Genomic DNA, 18,988 nt, shown 5'->3' with positions numbered 1-18,988 from the left:
AGCAAATGTTCCAACGATATTTTTGTTTGTTTGTTTGTTTGATGCATGTATTTTAAATGAAATACAATTAGTGTATGTGTGTTTGTGTTTATTTGTGAGTTTGTTTATATATTTGTGTGTGGATTTGTAGTAATGTTTGTGATTTTGTGTGTGTTTTCTCTACTAGTTGTACTCACCTAGTTGTGCTTGCAGAGGTCGAGCTTTGGCTCTTTGGTCCCGCTTCTCCACCGTCAATCAACTGATGTACAGATTTCTGAGCCTACTGGGCTCTATCATGTCTACATTTGAAACTGTGTATGGGGTCATACTCCACCACATTACTTCCTAGTGCATTCCATTTACTAACTACTCTGACACTGAAAAAGTTCTTTCTAATGTTTCTGTGGTTCATTTGGATACCCAGCTTCCACCTGTGTCCCCTTGTGTATGTATCACCCGTATTAAATAATCCATCCTTGTCTACCCTGTCCATTCCCCTGAGAATTTTGTATGTGGTGATCATATGTGTGTGATCACCCATATGATCGCTCGCTCGCTCTTCAGGTTAGCAATTCCTTCAAAGCTGGAGAAATTGCTGACCTGGAGAGCGTGCAGAGATCCTTTACTGCTAGAATCCACTTAGTAAAACATCTAAACTACTGGGACCGACTAAAGAGCCTAAATCTCTATTCTCTTGAGCGCAGGCGAGAGAGATACATAATAATCTATACGTGGAAAATATTAGTGAGACTGGTTCCAAACCTGCACACAGAAATAACATCACATGAGACCAGAAGGCATGGCAGGATGTACGGAATACCCCCCGTTGAAAAGCATGGGGCATCAGGTATTTGAGAGAGAACTATATCAACATCAGAGGCCCGAGACTGTTCAACACGCTTCCAATACACATCAGGGGCATAACTGGCCGACCCCTCACAATGTTCAAGAGAGAACTGGATAAGCACCTCCAAAGGATACCTGATGAACCCGGCTGTGATTAATACATCAGGCTGCGAGCAGCCGCTTCAAAAAGCCTGGTTGACCAGTCCAGTAATGAGGAGGCCTATTCGACAACTGGGCCGCGGGGACGCTAAGCCCCGTAAAAACTCCAAGGTAAGTGTGTGTGTGTAATCACCTATTTGTGCTTGCGGGGATTGAGCTTTGGCTCTTTGGTCCCGCCTCTCAACTGTCAATCAACTGGTGTACAGATTCCTGAGCCTACTGGACTCTGTCAAATCTACAATTGAAACTGTGTATGGAGTCAGCCTCCACCACAACACTGCCTAATGCATTCCATCTGTTAACTACTCTGACACTGAAAAAGTTCTTTCTAACGTCCCTGTGGCTCATGTGGGTACTCAGTTTCCACCTGTGTCCCCTTGTTCGCGTACCAACAGTGTTGAGTAGTTTATCCTTGTCTACCCGGTCGATTCCCCTGAGTCGATTCTCCTTTTGTAGGTAGTGATCATGTTTACCCTTATTCTTCTGTCTTCCAGTGTCGTAGGGTGCATTTCCTTTCCTCGTAACTCATGCCTCTTAGTTCTGGGACTAGTCTAGTGGCATACCTTTGAACTTTTTCCAGCTTCGTCTTGTGTGTGTGTGTGTGTGTGTGTGTGTGTGTTCTCACCTAATTGTTCTTGTAGGGGTTGAGCTTTGGCTCTTTGGTTCCGCCTCTCAACTGTCAATCAACAGGTGTACAGATTCCTGAGCCTACTGGGCTCTATCATATCTACATTTGAAACTGTGTATGGAGTCAGCCTCCACCAAATCACTTCCTAGTGCATTCCATTTATTAACTCTCTGACACTGAAAAAATTCTTTCTAACGTCTCTGTGGCTCATCTGGGTACTAAGTTTCCACCTGTGTCCCCTTGTTCGTGTCACACACACACACTTGTGTGTGTGTGTGTGTGTGTGTGTGTGTGTGTGTGTGTGTGTGTGTGTGTGTGTGTGTACTCACCTATATGTACTCACCTATATGTGCTTGCAGGATCGAGCATTGACTCTTGGATCCCGCCTTTCTAGCTATCGGGTGTTTACAGCAATGACTTCTGTCCCATTTCCCTATCATACCTAGTTTTAAAAGTATGAATAGTATTTGCTTCCACAACCTGTTCCCCAAGTGCATTCCATTTTTCTACTACTCTCACGCTAAAAGAAAACTTCCTAACATCTCTGTGACTCATCTGAGTTTCCAGTTTCCACCCATGTCCCCTCGTTCTGTTATTATTACGTGTGAACATTTCATCTATTTCCACTTTGTCAATTCCCCTGAGTATTTTATATGTCCCTATCATATCTCCTCTCTCCCTTCTTTTCTCTAGTGTCGTAAGGTTCAGTTCCTTCAGCCGCTCTTCATATCCCATCCCTCGTAGCTCTGGGACAAGCCTCGTCGCAAACCTCTGGACCTTCTCCAGTTTCTTTATGTGTTTCTTCAGGTGGGGGCTCCATGATGGCGCGGCATATTCTAAGACGGGTCTCACGTAGGCAGTGTAAAGCGCCCTAAAAGCTTCCTCATTTAGGTTTCTGAATGAAGTTCTAATTTTCGCCAGTGTAGAGTACGCTGCTGTCGTTATCCTATTTATATGTGCCTCAGGAGTTAGATTAGGTGTCACATCCACTCCCAGGTCTCTTTCTCGAATCGTTACAGGTAGGCTGTTCCCCTTCATTGTGTACTGTCCCTTTGGTCTCCTGTCACCTGATCCCATTTCCATAACTTTACATTTACTGGTGTTAAACTCCAGTAGCCATTTCCCTGACCATCTCTGCAGCCTGTTTAAGTCCTCTTGGAGGATCCTACAATCCTCGTCTGTCACAACTCTTCTCATTAATTTTGCGTCATCTGCAAACATTGACATGTATGATTCCACTCCTGTAAACATATCATTTACGTAAATTAGAAAGAGGATTGGTCCCAGCACCGATCCTTGAGGTACTCCACTTGTTACTGTTCGCCAGTCCGACTTTTCGCCCCTTACCATTACCTGTGTGTGTGTGTGTGTGTGTGTGTGTGTGTGTGTGTGTGTGTGTGTGTGTGTGTGTGTGTGTGTGTGTGTGTGTGTGTGTGTGTGTGTTTAGTGTGTGTTTGTATTCACCTAGTTTTGCTTATTGAGGTTCAGCTCTGCTCTTTCGACCTGCCTCTCATCTGTCAATCATTAAACTCTTACTAACTACTAACTATCTTTTTTTCACGCACACACACACACACACACACACACACACACACACACACACACACACACACACACACACACACACACACACACACACACACACACACACAATTTGTAATAGTCAAAATATTGGAAAAATAATTAAAATTATATAGGTAGATCATCTGGAGAGAAATGATATAATATCAGACAGACAGTATGGTTTTCGATCTGGAAGATCCTGTGTATCGAATTTACTCAGTTTCTATGATCGAGCAACATAGATATTACAGGAAAGAGATGGTTGGGTTGACAGCATCTATCTGGACCTAAAAAAGGCTTTCGGCAGAGTTCCACATAAAAGGTTGTTCTGGAAACTGGAAAATAACGGAGAGGTGACAGGTAAGCTTCTAACGTGGATGAAAAATTTTCTGACTGATAGAAAAATGAGGGCAGTGATCAGAGGCAATGTATCGGACTGGAGAAATGTCATAAGTGGAATACCACAGGGTTCACTTCTTGCACCAGTGATGTTTATTGTCTACATAAATGATCTACCAATTGGTATACAGAATTATATGAACATGTTTGCTGATGATGCTAAGATAAAAGGAAGGATAAGAAACTTAGATGATTGTCATGCCCTTCAAGATGACCTGGACAAAATAAGTATATGGAGCACCACTTGGCAAATGGAATTTAATGTTAATATATGCCATGTTATGGAATGTGGAATAGGAGAACATAGACCTCACACAACCTATATATTATGTGAGAAATCTTTAAAGAATTCTGATAAAGAAAGAGATCTAAGTGTGGTTCTAGATAGAAAACTATCACCTGAGGACCACATAAAGGATATTGTGCGAGGAGCCTATGCCACGCTTTCTGACTTCAGAATTGCTTTTAAATACATGGATGGCGATATACTAAAGAAATTGTTCACGACTTTTGTTAGGCCAAAGCTAGAATATGCAGCGGTTGTGTGGTGCCCATATCTTAAGAAGCACATCAACAAACTGGATAAGGTGCAAAGACATGCTACTAAGTGGCTCCCAGAACTGAAGGGCAAGAGCTACGTGGAGAGGTTAGAGGCATTAAATATGCCAAAACTAGAAGACAGAAGAAAAAGAGGTGATATGATCACTACTTACAAAATAGTAACAGGAATTGATAAAATCGATAGGGAAGATTTCCTGAGACCTGGAACGTTAAGAACAAAAGGTTATAGATGTGAGATTTTTCTCTTCGCCTACCTCCCTTAGGAGGTGGACTACAAGTTTAAAGGCTGCTCACGGCAGTTAAGCATGAGTCCAGTAGAAAAAGGAAAAGCGGGAGCAAACCGCCAGGCCTCCACCACCAAGGGTGAAAACCTGTCCACAATAGGCCGCTGGCGCCTCCTAGTTAAACAGGACGTTTAAACTAATAAAGGGTAACCGACGGGTTCTCACAATCAAATATTTATATTTGATGTGGCGCTATGAATTGGAATTCGAATTCCCAAGAACAGCCGCCTTATCAAGATCACATCAACATTTAATAATATGCAGAAATATGGTGGAATAATATGGTTGAAGGGTTGACATCAAAGACTGTTTTCTATAACATAACAATTTATTAATAACAAGAGACTAACTACTACATTACCGAGTTTACATTACGTTAATGTCAATCCAGTGGCACGATAACAAACAGCTAAATAGCAACCCTTGCTGTGAGGCTGCATACTGAACTAACCTGAACACAGGTGTGCCCACTGATGACGCAATATTGCAAAACAAAGAAAAATATCACAGACTAAGTTACACCACAGCGAATGGTTACGTTATTGTACATCAAGTGGCATTTGCAACACAGCTATTCAACAGCCCCTCGAGAAGTGACAGCAGGCTCCATCTTGCTGACACTTCGGGCTGACAACATAAACTAACTGAACAAATGAAGGATCCACTGAAACAAAGACACAAGCAGGCAATCAATAGTGTCATGGTTTCCCTGACAGCTACTATAATCACAAACTTAGGGGTCCTCCCGCCCCCCAGGAGAGACCCACGTAACTAGGCGGAAGTCTAACAGTGACTCCCCCCTATCACAACCCAGTGTGAACACTCTTTGCAACCCCCAATAAGAAGTTGCCCTGTTGTAACCCGATACACAGACAGGCAAGGCGGGATTCTGGGACACAGCTCCACAGATCCCTAGATGACTCTACTCTCGTCACCAGACGACAACCAAAAGAAATTGCCTGAAGTGATTAATTACGTTAATTGACTGATCGCAGCAGTCAGCAACAAAGTACTACGGTAATCACAAACAATGTTCAAATACTCCATGTAAACAACAACATCAACACCTGGTGAATTCACTAAGTGGCGATTACTAATTATCTTTAATTAGCTACGAGTGCTTAATCACTCTGTCCGCAGACAGAGCTGATCAGTACAACAAATTACGGAAGTTTAATTACAGCGCAATTGACTCCGATCATAACAGACCGTCACCCCTTACGTTAATTACTCAATTAACGACAGGTCGTTAAATCGTTAACACTACGTTAGTCTTCACTTGACAATTCCTCCACTGCATGAACTTCACTGTGACTGTTGCCTTTACACGTCCCTACGTTAATCATTAACACTTGTCTCTCTCTTGTTAACAATAACTCAACATATTACAACACACTTGACTCCTTGCAAGTATTCAGTGAGTAATTCTCAATTAAGGTCAAACGGACCACTAATTACATCCTCACTGAGTTACGTTAACTAAGCCTACCCTAACTTGGTAGCTTCTCCACAGTCTGTGTAAAAAATTTACTAGTGAGTGTTAATTACCCTAATTAGGCACTAATTACTGAGCCATTAATTAACTGTCACCAGGACCGATAATTAATCATCCAGAAATACGTCGCACTCCGCACTGCCTAAGCAGGTCTCATCAAACACTGTGAATTCACGGGAAAGGAGTTAATTACCTTAATTAACAAGATGTGCCAATAATCCACTGTCCTCAGACAGGATATGATTAATACAACGATTTATGCTAGCTCCATGACCTCGCTTTACCGAGTCACCGGAGCTCTCCAATGTTAATTACTCCACTAATTAACATGAGCCACTAATTGCTATACCCCTGAAAGGTAATTAGTCTCGAGCATATTACGTTAACACAAATACTGACAGACTCTGACAGAACCTCTCCCACTACGTGAATTCATGATGAGCAGGCTAATTACATAATTAGCTAGAGTGGTCAATTAATTGTCACATGGACAATTAATTGCTCCCGAGACGTATCTCATTCTCGCTCAACACTGTTTCTCTTATAACAGCCCTCACTCACTCCACAATATTAAGTGTGCACCCCTTATCCAGAATAATTACCCCTTACTTAATTAACTCACTGAATCCTTAAGTCCTCAACACAACTTAAAGGAACAAAGTAACCCCAGCGTTACATAGGTCACACTATAATGGCATGCAACATCATAACAGCACTGCCCACATATGGTTGCAGCTACTGCAACACGCTAATTACTGTGCCCACACAATAAAACACATGGTTGTGCAACACACACAAGTATACTAATATTACTGCCCCTCCCCCTCTTTTACTTCTTGCACCTGATTGCACAGGAATACTGTGAACACACACATACCTCAGCCAGGCAATTAACCCATCAATTGCCTGCTCTCAATAAGTACAGTGCATTCCCCTGAATAATCCTAGAGGTCCCTTAAACCCTCAACACAGTTCCTGGGGCAATAATATTGTATAAACTGATAACAACACTGCACAAACCTGCAACATAATGATGCCGTCAGCATACCCCACATGCTAATGACATCATTAGGCAATCAGTCAGCAATCACGCCTACTGACTTACCACACAACACAGTACATAAACATGCAAATGAACACATAGGAATGGCATTCACATAATCAATGAAAATTAAATCACCAAGTAATGTGCTAATGTGCAACTAATTACACAGACTTCAGGGGTCCCCACTGACATCCCTGTCTACCTCTAATGATTATAATTTTACTGTACTCTATGGCATTAATCCAGCCTGAACGATTATATAGAATCGACAGGCTGGATCACTTATATGGTAAATCTCTACACTGACTGGTTACAGACTGTAGACAGTCTACTAACATACTAACATACAGCGTGGTCCCGTGTATAATCTCTATCCCCAGGTACCGCCCCTATCCGACACCTGGATCCACTGAGAGCTGCCACTCAGCTGCTTTTCTAGCCTGGCGAGACTCTGAGATAACTCTTACTGTGAATATCCACCGGTACCCAACACACTGTAATAGTACACATTTCTACTCCTTTCCACTGCCCTCTTTCCCTTATTTTTCCTCATTACCAAAGTTACTACCACACTTAGCTTGCTTGCTCCTAATGCGTCGACAAGATGTGGCCCTAGGCTGTCCCGGGAAAGTGGCCAAGGCATGTGGCCAAGGCATGTGGCCACCTCGTGGCCCTAAAGGGGGTAGCCACGGGTAGCGCGTGACGTCACAGCACCCCACCTGGGCTGAGCTGGTGCGCGGGGTGGCCTGTGTGGCGCATGACGTCATAACACCCCACCGGCCGGGCTGGCGGGCGGGGTGGTGGTTGGCCTCCACCCGCGGGCGGGCGCACACATGGGTGCCGCCCACAGGAGTACCCACGCGGCTGAGCCTGCCTTGCTCTACACTGTGGTGACAATGGCCTGCCGCGTCCCCATACTGACGCAGCCTGGCGGGATGCAAAGTCCAACATGGGCCTGTAATATCACATACGCGTACACTGCCCAACATCAATTGTCCATTGCCACTAGACAGGATACTCGATACACCTGTTACACCATGAGGCTCTGCCAGCCTGCCTCATGCGTTCACACAGTCAACTGTCTCTTAGCTTTTTACTGTTTCTTCCGTAAATCCCTGGCCCCAATTCACTTAATTAGGCCTTGACACAACACCTGATGGCAGGAGTGCCACCAACCGAGTAATTTGGACGACAGAAGCGATTAACAGGGGGTGGAGGTGGCAGGGTGCCACCTCCACCCAAACACGTCTCCTTTCCCTGGCCGCCCAATTCAAACTGAAGATTTGGCGGGCTAAGGGAACTCAAGATCCCCATACCTCCTTACTACCATGCCTAGACCAATCAGCTTGAAGCCGGCACGGCTCCGGATCCAATCACCTCTCTCCATCACCCTCGGGCGTCCTGTGACGTCACAAGGAGGGTTGAGGCCTACCCCACTGTCCCTCCTCTCCCCCTGTAAAACCGTTGGGAGAGTCAAGTACCTCCCTACACCACTCCACTCTCAACTCCCATCCTATTTCACAGAAACAGGAAAATCTCTGTAATTCTCTCTACAGAGCAATCACAGACTTCTAACTACTCTCAAGTGATAGTTCTTGACATAAGCTTTCATTCAACACCCAAGAAGCATATGTTATTTTGAAAGCTTCAGTTTCTAGAGTGCCTAGCCTTCTCTAGAAACTAGGAAAAACTAGCTGAGGGATCTAGATCCCTCACAATAGATTTAAACTAGCTATCTTGAGGTTATCTTGAGTTTATTTTGGGGCTTAGCGTCCCCGCGGCCCGGTCCTCGATCAGGCCTCCTTTTTGTTACACACCCCTTAGGAAGCAACCCGTAGCAGCTGTCTAACTCCCAGGTACCTATTTACTGCTAGGTAACGAGGGCATCAGGGTGAAAGAAACATTTTGAACATTTTTCTCCGCCTCCACCGGAGATCGAACCCGGAACCTCAGGACTACGAATCCGAAGCGCTGTTCACTCAGCTGTGAGGCGATCTGTGAAGCTAAACACAGATGCCGAAGAAATATAAGAAAATTCACTTTCGAAAACAGAGTGGTAGACGGTTGGAACAAATTAGGTGAGACGGTAGTGGAGCCCAAGACCGTCAGTAGTTTCAAAGCGTTATATGACAAAGAATGCTGGGAAGACGGGACACCACGAGCGTAGCTCTCATCCTGTAACTACACACACACACACACACACACACACACACACACACACACACACACACACACACACACACACACACACACATACACACACATACACACACACACACACACACACACACACACACACACACACACACACACACACACACACACACACACACACACACACACACACACATACACACGTGCACACATACACACACACATACACACAACCCCTCAACCCCAAATCCCATCCAGCCCTCATCCCATCAACACCCAATACCTGCCCAGCCCTCATCCCCTCGACCCTCAAACCCCGCCCAGCTCTCACCCCTCCTCATCCCCTCTCGTTCCATGTCGTTCCATGTGACCCCATACCCTTGCGAGGGGGGCACATGGACCCCCCCCCATGGGGGACAGGGGGACCCCCGCCTCTTCCTTCATTTCCCTCTTCCCCCCTTCTGCCCCAATGCCCACACCTACCCCTGAGTTCCCCCTGACTAATACAACCTCCCTCCCACAATCACTACCAATGTTCCATCCGCCCCCTCTTCCCCCCCACCCCCCTCTATCCTTCTCCCCGCCCAACCTCTCAACCTCTATCTGACTCTCAACCTTACGCTACCTTTCAATCCCTCTATGCCTCTCAGACCATCCCTGAGAGGCATATCTCAAGATTTGGTACACCAATGCTGATGGGATATCTAATAAAGCAGAAGAGATAAAAGAAAGTGTGAGTGAGGCAGATCCTAATATAGTTGCAATAGTGGAAACTAAAATAAATGATATGATCTCGGATGCAATCTTTCCAAAGGGCTACCAGGTGATAAGAAAAGAGAGGACACAGAGACAGGGAGGGGGAGTGGCATTCCTAATAAAGCGGAAATGGGTGTTTTAAAACCTGAGAAATTGGGTTACCAATGAGAGCACAAGGTTCATACATGGAACTCTAACAACAGATGGGAGGAAGATTGTGATCTTGGTAATCTACAATCCTCCTCCAAACAGTAGAAGACCCAGGCAGGAGTATGATGACAACAACAAGGCATTCATAGATGAACTACAGAAGGCAGCAACATTAGCTCACAGAATGAGAGCGAAGCTGCTGGTCATGCGGGACCTAAATCATGGAGAGATAAATTGGGAATCAAGGAATCCCCATGGAGGGGACGAAACGTGGGGAGCAAAGTTAGTAGATGTTATAGACAGGAATTTCCTAACACAACATGTGAAGGAAGACACAAGGGAAAGAGGAGGAGATGAACCGAGTCTATTAGACCTGATTTTCACCAAGAATGTAGAAGACATAGATAATTTGAGGCATGAAATACCTCTAGGGGCCAGCGACCATTGTGTCCTACTCTTTGACTACATGATGGAATTCAAACTTGTGACCATGGGACAAGAGGTCTGGGAAAGGACAGTTGACTACAGGAAAGGGGACTACAGGAGGATAAGGGACTACCTGGGAGAAGTGCAGTGGGAGGAAGAAATTAGAGGAAAAACTGTCCAAGATATGATGGACCTGGTCATACGGATATGCCAGGAGGGAAGGGAAAAAATAAGAAAGAATATAATAACCATGGTTTAATAGACAGTGCCAGGAAGCAAAAATGGCCAGCAGGCCGGAGTGGAGGAAGTACAGAAGACAAAGAACAGAGGACAACAGGATCAGATGCAACAGAGCTAGGAACGATTACATTAACATAAGATGAACATCGGAAAGGAACTATGAGAATGATATTGCGATCAAAGCGAAAAAGCATTCTAAATTACTACACAGCTATATAAGAAGAAAAATGTCGGTGAACGACCAAGTGACAAGACTAAGGAAAACAAAGGGGGCATATACTGAAAGTGACAAGGAAATCTGCGAGGCCCTGAATGCCAGCTTCCCTGGAGTGTTTACAACGGATCAGCTCCCATTGTTAGAAGAGATTACCCAAGATGAAAGACTATCAGATATAGAGGTGACAGCAGAGGAGGTAATTAAACAGTTGAGAACACTGGATGCAACTAAAGCGGTTGGACCAGGCAAAGTATCACCGTGGATACTAAAAGAAGCAGCGCAGGCCCTCAGTGTGCCTCTGGCAATGATCTTTAATGAGTCACATATGTCGGGAGAATTGCCCAGTTGCTGAAAAAAGGCAAATGTCGCACCGATTTTCAAGAAAGGTGATAGGTAGGAGGCATTTAACTATAGACCTGTAACACTGACAAGCATCCCCTGTAAAATACTTGAAAGAATAATTAGGCTATGACTGGTTGCACAGCTGGAGAACATTAGGTTTGCGAACAAACATCAACATAATTCTGTAAAGGGAAATCATGCCTAACTAACCTTTTGAAATTCTATGATAAAATAACAAGGATAAGACAGGACAGAGATGGTTGGGCAGACTGCATATTTCTGGACTACCAAAAAGCCTGGGAGGAAAGGCCCTAGCATGGTTAAGGAACTACCTAACAGGAAGGAGCTAAAGAGTAAGGGGCGAGAAGTCGGACTGGTAAACAGTAACGAATCGAGTACCTCAAGAATCGGTGCTGGGATCAATTCTATTTCTAATATATGTTAATGACATGTTTACAGAAGTAGAGTGCTACATGTCGATGTTCGCGAATGACGCAAAGTTGATGAGAAGAGTTGTGACAGATGAGGATTGCAGGATCCTCCATAAGGACCTGAACAGGTTGCAGAGATGGTCAGTGAAATGGCTACTGGAGTTCAACACGGGCAATGTAAAGTTAAGGAAATGGGACTAGGTGATAGGAAACCAAAGGGACAGTACACAATGAAGGCGAACTGCCTACCTGTGACGACGCGAAAAAGAGACCTGGGTGTCGACATAACACCTAATGTATCTCCTGAAGCACATATAAATAAGATAACGACAGCAGCGTACTCTACACTGGCAAAAGTTAGAACATCATTCAGAAACCTAAGTAAGGAGGCATTTAGGGCGCTTTACACTCCCTACGTGAGGCCAGTCATAGAGTATGTCACCTCATCATGGAGTCTCCATCTGAAGAAGCATATAAGGAAGCTGGAAAAGGTTCAGAGGTTTGCAACGAGACTCGTCCCAGAGTTACGAGGGATGGGGTATGAGGAGCGCCTGAAGGAAGGTCTCAAGGTGATTTTATTGTGTGTATTTTTTTGTGATAACTCGTGTGTGTATATGCATTGGTGTGTACATTTTGTTTGTGGACATGTTTTTGTTTGTGTGCATGTTTTTGTTTATGTGTACTTGTTTTGACATACATACATGCATGTACGTTTATGACGTACATGCATCAAACAATACATAAAAATGAATTTTAGAGAATTGATATTTCAATTACCATGGACAGTGAAAAAAAAAGAAATATTGAGAAAATTCGTGTTAGAATTATTAATTTTACCTTTTCAGTCATATTCAGCAACATATGTTTAAAAGAAAGACTGCTACACACACACACACACACACACACACACACACACACACACACACACACACACACACACACACACACACACACATATATATATATATATATATATATATATATTTATATATATATATATATATATATATATATATATATATATATATATATATATATATATATATATATATATATATATATATATTTATATATATATATATATATATATATATATATATATATATATATATATATATATATATATATATATAGATATATATATATATATATGTCGAACCTAGTAGCCAGAACGCACTTCTGTGAATACTATGCAAGGCCCGATTTGCCTAATAAGCCAAGTTTTCATGAATAAATTGTTTTTCAACTACCTAACCTAACCTAACCTGACTTTTTCAGCTACCTAACCTAACCTATAAAGATAGATTAGATTAGGTTAGGTAAGGTTGGTTAGGTTTGGTCATATATCTACGTTAATTTTAACTTTATTACAAAAAAATTGACCTCATACATAATGAAATGGGTAGCTTTATCATTTCATAAGAAAACAATTAGAGAAAATATATTAATTCAGGAAAACTTGGCTTATTAGGCAAATCGGGCCTTGCATAGTAGGCCGAGAAGTGCGTTCTGGCTAGTAAGTACTATATATATATATATATATATATATATATATATATATATATATATATATATATATATATATAACTGAAAACTCACACCCCAGAAGTGACTCGAACCCATACTCCCAGAAGCAACGCAACTGGTATGTACAAGACGCCTTAATCCACTTGACCATCACGACCGGACAAAATGAGGTGATAGCCTAAGCTATTTGAACCACCCCACCGCCGGCACTCGGATAGTAATCTTGGGCATAGCATTTTACCAAATCACCTCATTCTTTGGGGCACACGTGAGGAACACAAGTGCGAACAAGCCTGAATGGTCCCCAGGACAATATGCAACTGAAAACTCACACCCCAGAAGTGACTCGAACCCATACTCCCAGAAGCAACGCAACTTGTACATACCAGTTGCGTTGCTTCTGGGAGTATGGGTTCGAGTCACTTCTGGGGTGTGAGTTTTCAGTTGCATATTGTCCTGGGGACCATTCAGGCTTGTTCGCATATATATATATATATATATATATATATATATATATATATATATATATATATATATATATATATATATATATATATATATATATATATATATATATAATTAAATATGACAGAAAAAGTAAGATTAATAATTCTAACACGAATTTTCTCGATCTTTCGTACATTTCTTTTCACTGTTGGTGGTAATTCAAAAATCCATTCTCCAAAATTGTGTTGATGAAATTAATACCCTATTAATGCCACCTCACCCCATCCACCTCACTCAAATGTAGATATAAACAAATCGGAGATGTGTAAGTTCTATTCAGTTGTGTATGTGTAAACTAAAGTCTTTGAAAATGTAATAAGTTTTACGAAACGCGCTCAAGTGTCGCGTCAGACTAGAAATAAAAATGAATTTTGGAGAATTGATTTTTGAATTACCACCAACAGTGAAAAGAAATGTACGAAAGATCGAGAAAATTCGTGTTAGAATTATTAATCTTACTTTTTCGGTCATATTTAATAATATATGTCTACAGGAAAGACCGCTACCAAAATATACTAATATTAAAACGCACGACCCAGCAGCAAGGAATCAAGGCTTCACGGTAAAATATCGCCAGGATCTGATTCGTGATCAGATATACAAGGCGGAAAATGAAATCAAAGACAACAAAACGCAACTACTTCATGCTACAAACGAATGGAGAAATAGCAACATCGACGAAAGTATCCGTACCCGCATTGAACAACACCTCGACATCCTCACAGACCAACATCACCTCAGCACTGAAACAAGGATTATCAAGAAACTAACAACGTTATATGGAGAACCTATGGCAATTCCACGACCAAGAGATGGCTTCCTGAACCTTGCAGGAATTAACCTCACTGAGGACCAAATCACTCTCCTAAATCTGGGTATAAACTGTCATGTTATGTCCAGACCGAGTGAGATGGCCCGGAAAGTGGAGTTGGAAATCCTGTTGCACGACATATTCGACCTCGAGACACAAAAGAAGGTCACTACCAAAGATACCTTACAAGCAGAACTTATTGCGGAAGGAGAAAAGAATCGAGGCAATTACAGAAGCACCATACTGTCCCCCGAGCTCAAAGAGGCAGCTAAAAGCCTTCGTGAGAACAATGAGATAGTTGTCAGGAGAGGCGACAAGTCGCCAATATACGTCATTCTTAAAAAAGACGAATATCTGGCGAAAATGAACCTCATACTCTCTGACCAAACTAAATTCCAAAGGGTAACGAAGGACACTACAGCCGAATTAAAAGCAAAGGTCAACAAACTGATCGAAACTGTGAACGCCAAGAAATCCGGACTCCACCTGCCAAAGATTATTGGGGAATATAAACCTGGATATGCGTATGGAAATGTCAAGACACACAAGCCTGGAAACCCACTTCGGCCAATCATCAGCCAGATACCCACACCCAAGTACAGACTGGCGAAGCGACTCAACGGCCTGCTGACTCCTTATGTCCCTTGCGCCTTCAGCCTGAAATCTCCAAAGGAATTTGTTGACTTACTGCGGGGCACACGGGCCACAGGGATAAGAGCCTCGTTGGACGTAGAATCACTGTTCACCAACGTACCTGTGGACGAGACAATCGGGATGATAGCCGACAGAGTGTATCGTGATCCAGCCTGTACTCCTCTTGACATACCAGAAAATATTCTAAGGAAACTACTCCAAGCTTGTACTAAAGAGGCACACTTCTTGAGCCCGGATGGGCACATGTATAAGCAAGTAGATGGGGTCGCCATGGGTTTTCCCCTAGGTGTCCTGTTTGCAAACTTCTACATGGGTACCATCGAGCAAAAAGTCTTAGTCAACATGAACTTGAAACCGGCCATATACTGCAGGTATGTTGACGACATTTTTACACAGGTACCTGATGTCAGACATCTGCAGGAGCTGAAGGAGGCGTTTGAGCAGAGTTCCGTGCTGCGTTTCACTTACGGGATGGAAAAGGATAGGAAGCTGCCCTTTCTAGATGTAACAGTCATGGAAAAGAGTGGAGGTTTCCACACTGCAGTCTACACTAAGGAAACGAACATAGGAATGTGCCTAAATGCCAACAGCGACCTCCCAGACAGGTACAAGAGGAGTGTTGTTAATGCATATGTCGACCGTGCTCGCAGCCACAGCTCAGAATGGAAGCAAGTCGACGAAGAACTCTGTAGGGTAAGGCAGGTCCTAGTCAACAACGGCTTCTCCAATGGTTTTGTCGAAGACATCATAAGAAGGAAAGTGAAACGCCATGCAACCTCTGAAGAGACAACTAACACAACACCTATACCCCCTATTAGACTATTTTACAGGAACTTCTTTTCCACAGCTCATAAAACGGAGGAAAGGGTCCTGAAAGATATTGTTAATAGAAACGTTATCCCTACAGACAAAAATCAGAGGATACAACTGACGATTTACTATAAAACCAGAAAAACGGCCAGCCTACTCATGAGAAACTCTCCAGACACAAAGCAGAACGCTTTAAAAGAGACCAACGTCGTCTATGCCTTCAAATGCCCTCTTGGGGACTGTAAGCTCCAAAAAACCCAGTATATAGGCAAGACAAAAACATCTCTTTCTAGGCGTTTAACGATGCATAAGCAACAGGGCTCCATTAAGGAACATATAATCTCTTCCCACAACCAAACCATCGCCAGAGAAATCCTAGTAAACAACACAGAAATCATCGATAGATACAGCGATAGCAGGCGGCTTGACGTTTGCGAGGCACTACACATTAAAAAGTCAACACCAGCAATCAACAGCCAATTAATGCACAACTATATTCTACCCACCTCAAGACTCCGCTCCAATATAGAAGCATCAAGAAATATGGACCAATAGGCTTTCTACAATCACTTCCATCTCAATACCCATTGTTTCGTGTTCTGTCTTGTGTTGATGAAATTAATACCCTATTAAATACCACCTCACCCCATCCTCCTCACTCAAATGTAGATATAAACAAATCGGAGATATGTAAGTTCTATTCAGTTGTGTATGTGTAAAGTCTTTGAAAATGTAATAAGTTTTACGAAACGCGCTCAAGTGTCGCATTAGACTAGAAATAAAAATGAATTTTGGAGAAATGATTTTTGAATTACCTCCAACAGTGAAAAGAAATGTACGAAAGATTGAGAAAATTCGTGTTAGAATTATTAATCTTACTTTTTCGGTCATATTTAATAATATATGTCTACAGGAAAGACTGCTACCAAAATATACTAATATATATATATATATATATATATATATATATATATATGCGAACAAGCCTGAATGGTCCCTATGACTAAATGCGACTGAAAACTCACACCCCATCAGTGACTCGAACCCATACTGCCAGGAGCAACGCAACAGGTATCTACAGAACTGAAAACCATCACTTCCTTATGTCTGGTCGTGAGGGTCAAGCGGATTAAGGCGTCCTGTAGATACCAGTTGCGTTGCTCCTGGCAGTATGGGTTCGAGTCACTTCAGGGGTGTGAGTTTTCAGTCACATATAGTCCTGGGGACTATTCAGGCTTGTTCGCATTTGTGTTTCTCAAGTGTGCCCCAAAGAATGAGGTGATTTGATGAAATGCTATACCCAAGATTACCATCCTAATGCCGGCAGGAAAGTGGTTCAAATATCTTCGGCTATCACTTCCCTATGTCCGGTCATGATGGTCAAGCGGATTAAGGTGTCCTGTTGATACCAGTTGCGTTGCTCCTGGCAGTATGGGTTCGAGTCACTTCTGGGGTGTGAGTTTTCAGTCACATATAGTCCTGGGGACCATTCAGGCTTGTTTGCATTTGTGTTCGTCACGTGTGCCCCAAAGAATGAGGTGATTTGATAAAATGTAATACCCAAGATTACCATCCGAGTGCCGGCGGGGAAATGGTTCAAATAGCTTCGGCTATCACTTCCTTATGTCCGGTCGTGATGGTCAAGCGGAGTAAGGCGTCCTGTAGATACCAGATGCGTTGCTCCTGGCAGTATGGGTTCGAGTCACTTCTGGGGTGTGAGTTTTCAGTCGCATATAGTCCTGGGGATCATTCAGGCTTGTTCGCATTTGTGTTCCTCACGTGTGCCCCAAACAATGAGGTGATTTGATAAAATGCTATACCCAAGATTACCATCCGAGTGCCAGCAAGGAAGTGGTTCAAATAGCTTCAGCTATCACTTCCTCATGTCCGGTCATGATGGTCAAGCGGATTAAGGCGTCCTGTAGATACCAGTTGCGTTTCTCCTGGCAGTATGGGTTCGAGTCACTTCTGGGGTGTGAGTTTTCAGTCGCTTATAGTCCTGGGGACCATTGAGGCTTGTTCGCATTTGTGTTCCTCACGTGTGCCCCAAAGAATGAGGTGATTTGATAAAATGTTATACCCAAGATTACCATCCGAGTGCTGGCGGGGAAGTGGTTCAAATTGCTTCGGCTATCACTTCCTTACGTCCGGTCGTGATGGTCAAGCGGATTAAGGCGTCCTGTAGGTACCAGTTGCATTGCTCCTGGCAGTATGGGTTCGAGTCACTTCTGGGGTGTGAGTTTTCAGTCATATATATATATATATATATATATATTATTAAATATGACCGAAAAAGTAAGATTAATAATTCTAACACGAATTTTCTCAATGTTTCGTACATTTCTTTTCACTGTTGGAGGTAATTCAAAAATCAATTCTCCAAAATTAATTTTTATTTCTAGTCTGACGCGACACTTGAGCGCATTTCGTAAAACTTATTACATTTTCAAAGACTTTACACATACACAACTGAATAGAATTTACATATGTCCGATTTGTTTATATCTACATTTGAGTGAGGTGGATGGGGTGAGGTGGTACTTAATAGAGTATTAATTTCATCAACCCAAGACAGAACACGAAACAATGGGTATTGAAATGGAAGTGATTGTAGAAAGCCTATTGGTCCATGTTTCTTGATGCTTCTATATTGGAGCGGAGTCTTGAGGTGGGTAGAATATAGTTGTGCATTAATTGGCTGTTGATTGCTGGTGTTGACTTCTTAATGTGCAGTGCCTCGCAAACGTCAAGCCGTCTGCTATCGCTGTATCTATCGATGATTTCTGTGTTGTTTACTAGGATTTCTCTGGCGATGGTTTGGTTGTGGGAAGAGATTATATATTCCTTAATGGAGCCCTGTTGCTTATGCATCGTTAAACGCCTACAAAGAGATGTTGTTGTCTTGCCTATATACTGGGTTTTTTGGAGCTTACAGTCCCCAAGTGGGCATTTGAAGGCATAGACGACGTTGGTCTCTTTTAAAGCGTTCTGCTTTGTGTCTGGA

Source organism: Procambarus clarkii, chromosome 18 (assembly GCF_040958095.1).
Source record: "Procambarus clarkii isolate CNS0578487 chromosome 18, FALCON_Pclarkii_2.0, whole genome shotgun sequence".
Lineage (NCBI taxonomy): Eukaryota > Metazoa > Arthropoda > Malacostraca > Decapoda > Cambaridae > Procambarus > Procambarus clarkii.
This window is presented reverse-complemented; position numbering follows the sequence as displayed.